Source organism: Panthera uncia (assembly GCF_023721935.1).
Source record: "Panthera uncia isolate 11264 chromosome D3 unlocalized genomic scaffold, Puncia_PCG_1.0 HiC_scaffold_8, whole genome shotgun sequence".
Lineage (NCBI taxonomy): Eukaryota > Metazoa > Chordata > Mammalia > Carnivora > Felidae > Panthera > Panthera uncia.
Genome location: NW_026057586.1, coordinates 12,384,705 through 12,392,913, shown reverse-complemented (window position 1 = coordinate 12,392,913; position 8,209 = coordinate 12,384,705). Strand labels below are relative to the sequence as shown.

The following is an 8,209-nucleotide window of genomic DNA, read 5'->3' as shown; positions in this document are numbered from 1 at the left end:
ATATCAAGACACTAAACCTCGGTGCGTTATTTTGATGATGGCTGAGTGAGGACCTGCCTTGTTCTTGAGTTCAGATTTTCTAAAGAGGCCTAATACTAAATCAGTTGCTGAATTATGAAAAAAATAAACATAACATCTTACTAAAAGAACACTGAGCTATATGTGTATTAGTGAGAAACCTACTTGGCATATTCCTCTTGAATTTAAAATAAAGAAGCTGTCTACTGGGCAAAGGTTGTCATTCTGTAGGGAAGACTTGAAATGAAATTATAAATCCACAAACAGAGATTTTATTAGAGTGGAAAACCTGATGGAATCATAACCACAGAAGCAGAATGTGGCAAAGGCGATGATGAACACGAGCTCTAGGAGATTCTTAAACAATTAGGACAACGGAGGGAAGAAAACAGAAATTAAGGATAATTTAATATTTATTCATATTGATTTCTCACATTAAAATGATATTTTCCTTTTGTAAAATTAATTTTGATAATTCTCGAGAACTTGTTTATTTAAAAAAATCAAAAGAAAAAAAAAACTCTGAAGAAAGTTTCTGACTTGGGAAAACTTTTCTATCTAAAATAATGGCTGTTTTTTAGGAAAGAGGAAAATAGCTCCCAAACTCGGACTTCAAAAATCTGTGACATTTTCTTTATGAAAAGGAAGGAGAGGTTGGGTTGTTCATGCGGTATCCATTTCCTCACTTCTTTAAAAAAGAATAATAATGTTTTATTACTTATTTTTGAGAGAGAGAGAGAGAGAGAGGGAGGGAGGGAGAGAATGGGGGAGGGGCAGAGAGAGAGGGAGACACAGAATCCAAAGCAGATTCCAGGCTCTGAGCTGTCAGCATAGAGTCCTGTGTGCGGCTTGAACTCACAACTTGTGAGATCACGACCTACGCTTAAGTCAGTTGCCGAACCTACTAAGTCACCCAGGCACCCCTCCATTTCCTCACTTCTATTACCCATATGCCTCCGATCTAACCTGATTGCGATTTATTTGGCAAGGCAATGATTTTCAATCTGCAGCAGTGGGATCCTATGCTTGAATAAAGCTGTATATAGAGACCTGATGTATAAATCAAGTGTGAAGTCAGCCAGTATAGGTGAAGACTAGAATTTGACAGCAAGGGAACAATGCTCCCTTCTGATGGCTGCCCCTCCCCACCCAGTAGTCCCTGAGTTTTCTCCAAAAAAACCCATGAGAATAATGCCCCCAAACATTTTTTTGTTTGTTTGTTTAAAAAACCTTTATTCATTTTTGATCAGGGAAAGGACAATCAATCTCAACGTCAACTTGTCACCTAATCATAAATTTGAACTTAACAGGATTCACTGCCCTAGACACTGCACTGACAGACTTTGACAACATAACTTAAAATGAAAATCTCCCTTGTTCCCTAAGGTTGCCTGTTGAAAGAATAAGCAGTCCCTTGCAATAACCAACATTGGTACTTGGCCTAGGTTTAAGGTCAAACAGCAAAACAAGAGCAAAACAAGGCCAAGTGCAGTGTAACTTGATAGCTAGCAAGTACAAACATCCTTAAACAAAGAAAGTTGCAGGCACCAAATAAAACAAAAGGCAGGTTCAGCAGCATAAAAAATTTACATTTCCTGGAAGGTGAGGTCAACTACTCTGCACAAGAACCCGTATGCCAATCCTAAAGGCTAATGTAGAACCACAGAAACAAAACAAAAAAACTTAAATCCAAGGACAGTGAATATAAAATTTAAAGCTTAAATTTACCCAGGAAATTCTTCAAAATCTACAGTTAAAACTGCTTTTTGACTCACCAGGAAAATCTGTTGTAATAACTCGGGTCACCTTAGATTTGCATCGACATACATAAAATTTAAAGTATACTTTTCCTCACGACTCCTTCCTATGTCTGAATACGGGATGTTTAACTACGCAGCTCAAGCACTAATGCATTAAAAATGATGAAACCTACTAGCATGACTTTTTCTAAGAGCTCACACCACATTAACAGTTAACACCCAATATAGCTTCCTAAAAAACGCCCCACAAGAAAACATTTTGTTCAGTTTGGTGCTTGCTGCGACAATACCAGTAGAATACAACCGACTTCCTCAAGTCCCTACTTCAAATATCTGCATCTCACTTTTGCTCAAATTTTAACCACCTCATACCTCTCTGCCAAAATCCTTGTAACAATTTCTGATACTCTTAAACTGTAGCTCCAACACACTGTTTAAGACTGCCTTTTCCCTGGGTATATCTGGATGTTTTAATCAAGAAAACAAGTAATGTCATGGTATTACGATTAGCCAAAGCTCTTTCTAACAGACCAGATTCTGATTGAGTGTGTCATAACCAATGGCTTTCCAGAGACAGGAACAAAGCACAACTGCTTCTATTTATGAAAAGGAACTACCAACATGCTTTGTGCTAAAAAGGCACACTTCTTCACAATATAATCCAGAAGATTCATGGTCGGCTAGAAAGCTTCCACTAATGACAACACTATGACAAGGTCTCCAAATGCACAGAGAAATATTAAAGGTGTGGTGGAAACCTCAGTTAGCAGGGAAATGAAGCCTCAGAATATAGAATACATCTAAGAAAAATGGGGAACAGGGGGACACTGTAGCTGGCTATTCAAAAAAGGACCACCGTTTCTCCCTATGGACCAATATTCCCTACAAAATAAACTGTGCCTTAATTATTGTTTATTTTCAGTTACACTTTTACAGAGCTTTTTAGTACCTGATGCAGAAAAACAATCACATAAGGAAGCATTTATTTGAGGTTTAACATGAAATCACACAAATAAAATTTGTATAAACACAACTCCACACTGAGTCATAATACAGAGAGCAAAAGACAAAGTAAAAACAAAGAAAACTAATTGGCGGCTATATACAGTTGGACACAGTTGTGTCTTGTACGCTACGAAGTCTTTTACAAAATAATCACCTTAGATCAACAGAAGGCTGATCTTCAATGCCGTCCGTCCTGCAAGATGGGTTTAGCAATCTCCTCCTGTTTTCTCCAAAGTCCTCCTTTAGTATGGCTTGCCACCCCCTCCAGAAGCCTTGCCATAAGTGCTCTGTTGGCCACCGTAGTCTGCATATCTGTGTCCATATCCACAGTCTCCCTAGTTATACCCGGTATAATCACAGCCACAGCCACTATAGTTTTGATCACCACCAAAGGCACTATCATAATTTCCATATCCTTGATCATAACAGTTATTAAATCCCTGGTTCCAGTTTTGGCCCTGACCTTGTCCATGACCCCTAGTACCACCTTGTCCACCAGCCACGGCACCTCTTCCTCCTTTTTGTTGTTGCTGTTGCTGCCTATAGACCTCGTTGGGTTGTGCAACTTGGATTTCACACTTCCCAGAACCAATTTGATGATATCTGCTTTCTAACAATTTCTTTCCTGGCTCTTCATCGGTATATGTGATAAAGCAAAGTCCTCTTTCATTTGGTTTTGTCTCCACGGGAAGTGCAATATTTTCAATATCTACAAAGGCTCCAAAATATTCTTCAGTTTGTTCTTCGGAAGTACCGTGGCTCAATCCACCCACAAACACCTTTTTGGGAGGTTCTTTCCCTTTTAAAGCTCTGGCCCTTTTGGGGGTCTATCAATTTGCCATCCAGTTTGTGTTCTTTCAGTTCCCAAACCGTATCAACACTAGCAGCGTCTCTGAAAAGCACAAATCCAAATCCTCTCGAGCTTCCAGTCACTGGATCTGTTTTTATTGTACAGTCTACGATTTCCCCAAATCGAGACAAATATTGTCAGGTCTTTCTTGCTTGTATCCCAGCTCAAGCCTCCAATAAATATTTTGCCGTCATCCTGTGGATTCTTGCTCGCGGTTGATCTCGGATCCCTCTGCGAATCCCTCTATGCTGCTGTACTCGTTCATGTCCTCCATGGTGGTGGAGCTGTGGGCTGCGGGGGGCGGGTGGGGGGTTGCTGGCGCGCAGTCTGGGTCACGGCAACAGCTGTGGTGGAGCATTGTATGGAGCCGGATTTCAAATGGTGGCGGAAGAGCCCCCCCCCCAAATATATTCTTAACCGGATTTGACTAGTTCAGATTCCATTCCACTCTATTCTCTGTGGTTAAATGCCTATTCATGTTTCTAAACTCCTGACACACGTTACTCTTCGGAAATGATAACAAATAATCACAATGATAGGCAAGAAGTCATTTTTTTTTCTAGTACAGGATTAACTGACAGTTTTAAAGTTTTTTTGGTAAAAATATAAGCATAATAGGTAGGTGTTAGTATTATGTACAAATACTGTATTAAGATGTTATATTTCAGTACTGTATCAGTGGGGGTTCTCCAGAGAAACAAAAATCAATGTGTGTGTGTGTGTGTGTGTGTGTGTGTGTGTGTTAAGAGATTAATTTTAAGGAATCGACTTGTGATTGTTGGGGCTGGCAAGTCTGAAATCTGTAGGGCAGGTCTGCAGGCTGGAGGGCTTGAGGTTTTAGTCTTGAGGCAGAATTTCTTCTTCTTCTTTGGTAAACTTCAGGTTTTGCCCTTAAAGCATTCTACTGATTGGATGAAGTCTACCTGTATCATTGAAGGCAAACCTCTTTACTTGAAGTCAAATTATTGTAGGTTTTAACAACATCTACAAAATATCTTTATAGCAACACCTAGATTAGCTTTGATTAAATAATTGGGTACCATAGCTAACACATAAAACTAATCATCAAAAATAAAATGGAAAATAATTTTTACTTGATATATATACACAAAATAACTGCTAAATAAAATAACCTAGTAATTAAAAAATGCAATATGTTTATTAAAAAACTTTTTTTAAGTTTTTTTAAGTTTAAGAGAGAGACAAAGCATGAGTGGGGTAGGGGCAGAGAGGGAGATGCAGAATCCAAAGCAGGCTCCAGACTCTGAGCTGTCAGCACAGAGCCCCACGCGGGACAGGAACTCACAAGCTGTGAGATCATGACCTGAGCCGAAGTCTGATGCTTAACCAACTGAGCCACCCGGGCACCCCCCCCCCCAAATATAACTCATTTAATATTTAAAAGTTACCATGCTTAATTTGAAGTTTTAAAATAATGTGTGTGTGTGTATGTGTGTGTGTGTGTGTGTGTATACACATACATATAGGTGCCCTTCTCTGATAGTTGATTTTTGTTCCATGACAAATATTACAGATGAAGAAAATTTTCTTTCATTTTAGGATTTTGTTGGTTGAACTGTTAAGGTGAGCCAAAAAGAATCTTCTAATTGGTGTTAGGGTACTTTTGGCACCATATAAGCTCATCCCACTTTTTAAGAATGAGAATATTTGTGTGCTTGTTCTCATTTGGTTTTACCACTAAAATCAATATTACTTCTGCTAACTTAGATTTTTATATCAATTTCTGTATTCGGATCAGAGTATTATACAACATTCACATCTTCTATGTGAGATTCCGCTGTTAAAGTATTTACAAAGGACTTTAGCTTTTAGTGAACAGTCCAATACTTACAAACTTTGGAAAACATTATTGGATTAATTTTCAAATGATGTGATATTTGGATATTTTAGAAAGGCTAAGAACATATATTGAATTTATAAGTTTAAAGACTTCTGTTGCTTCCAATATGGATTATTTTCTTAGAATGCATCTCATAGAACTTGTATACATATGTACTTATTAATATTTATTTGCAAAAATGTCTCGCGGTTTGCAACAAGGCCACAGAACACACTTATAACATGGCAACAGCCACCGATAATACTAATTGAGAAGCTTGTGACCACTTCTCTGTGTTCCTATTCTGGTTCCCAGTTATGTCAGTATTAACCTTCAGCTTCCTACATCTGTAGGTCTGTCCGTCTCTCACTTTTGACATAGGTGGATTCTTTTGAAACTAGGAACCTGTTGATTGCTAAGCTTTCATTCCGACAAGAAAATTAAAACATATTTTCTCTTTTACCTGATTTGTCAACTTTAAAAAATACACAATTTTTTCCTTTCACTTAATTTTTGTTTTGACACCTCTTATAAAAAAAAATCTTGAGCCAATTTTGAAATTCCCCCACCCCTTTCTCTGGGATAAGGAGATTAGCATTTGCTAAAATAAATAATAGACATATTTCTTATAATAACAAAATAATCCTGATTGCTCCCTCCTGTCCCTGTATTGTTGTCATTCATTTCACTTCTACTTCTACTAAGGAAATCTACATCTACATCTGTATACGCATAACACATATATATAAGCATACATAATCAAATACTTTGCCATTATCATTTTGAACAATCCATTATGTTAGATCAGTTAAGAATAAGAAAAATAGAAGAAAACAAGAAGGTGATCAAAGCGCACAAACTTCCAGTTGTGAGAGATACAAGTTCTGAGAATGTAGCATATAGCATGGTGACTATTCAAAAAGAATAAGAAAAACAAAAGCTTTCATTTCACCTTCACCTATTTCCTCTTTGATGCTCTTCCTTTCATTATACAGCTCCGAGTTCCCAACCTATTTTATTTTCCTTCTCACTAAAGAACTTCTTTTAACATTTCATGCAAGCAGGTCTACTGGCAACAGATGTTGGTTCACAAATTAGGTAGTTGCTTGGGTGAAATTTAAAACTGGCCTTGTACATGGAGGGCAGGGGGAAACCAAGGAAAGAGGCAGCCATCCAGATCCGTGGGCAGAAGGTTTAATGCACAAGGGAACTTACTTATGAGGCTTGTCTAGGTGGCCACAAGACCACTAGATCTCTGTACCTACTCGCCATGATCTCAAACATTTATAGAGAGACCTTAACAGGGTTCCATCATGTATACAGCTCAGATGGCTTCCACAACACTTGCTCACTCAAGGCAGCATCTTTGGAGGTGGCCGGCTCTGGGAACAGGAGGCAGGGTGCATGTTTCAAAGATGGAGAGGGTGGAGGAGCCTCCCATGGCCCGGGGCCAACTTGCCGGTCAACCCATGACCATGTCTTCTAGATGACCTCCCCAGACACTCCAACCCTCAAGACCGACTGGATGTTAAAATTTTTCATGCCTCCCTCTTCTGCAATGGGCCTGGCGTGGTCAGCAAGGGGCTTCACTAGCATGGAGGTGGCTCATTTGGCAGCTATCTGGCTACATTTGAAAGCAGATACCATGGAAATAATTCAGGTTCGTAAAAAAAAAAAAAAAAAAAAAAAAAAAAAAAAAAGCACAGATTAAGATAATGATTCCCAAAATAAGTAACTTTTTTCCCACCAAGAGCCCACTGATTTACTGAGTCCTCCAGGCTGAGGATTATTCAGAGTTCATTTGCATCCTCCTGCGATTTAGTAAAGAGGATACATTAGCAGACTCATCAGGTATGAACACACAACAGTCTGTTTCTATAATGACACAGGTACCTCCTTGCGAGGCAATAATAATGTCTAAGGCGGTTCTATTTTGGAGCACAGCTTTTCCAATTAGAGACCTTTCAGTGTTCACTAAAGACAGCCATTGGCAGCTATCATTTAGGGCTTGTTAGTGAACGTAGTAAGGGCTTCTACGTGTGCTATCACATGCCCTCAGGCTAATGGCGGGGACAAAAACTGTAGCCAAATGATCATACCAGTAGAAACAGAATGTGCCCTCTTTCTTGAGGAGAGTGAGGTTACAAATTTTTGTTACAGCGGGAGGATTCTCCTCTGTGCCCAGGGAGAACAAGGGTGCAAGTGCCCCAACCACCCAAGTGGAAGCCATGGCCACGGACTGGGCCACACAACCACTGGGTCCCATTCAGGGCTACCCAGGGAATACCTGAAGGGGAGTAATGGGTCAGTGCCAAACCACTGGCTCTCCTTTAATGTGACAGAATGACTGGATGGTTCCATTCATATCCATCCCGTATTCCTGGCACAACTGGGTTGGTTCTGTTTAGAGTGATATTTCTGTTTCCAGCATAGGGGTACCCTGATGCTCAAATGTCCTTTACCTGGTGTGAGCTACATGAACTTATTCCAATCTGAGTGCTCTGATGGTGGTATTTTAAGCGCCTTCCTGGTCATCAGTTTGATGGGCTGCCCATGTAGTTTGACAGAAAAAGAATACCCTTGTCGGGTGTTATCAACAGTGTGAGCCACAAGCCAGTTTTCTGGATCAGTACTGGTGATGTCAGATGAATGAAGAGTACTAGTCCTAGCTTGTTTTCCTCAATGTACTGTTCTAGGCTTTCCAGTCCCCTCCCCGGTGATACCCCCCATGGCAAC

The 8,209-nt window shown here is 39.6% G+C and overlaps 1 pseudogene; it reads right to left on the bottom strand.

Annotated features, from left to right (window-relative positions):
• Nucleotides 1-2,744: 2,744 nt before the first annotated feature.
• Nucleotides 2,745-7,739, bottom strand: LOC125914286 (heterogeneous nuclear ribonucleoprotein D-like; annotated as a pseudogene).
• Between the last annotated feature and the right edge of the window lie 470 nt (nucleotides 7,740-8,209).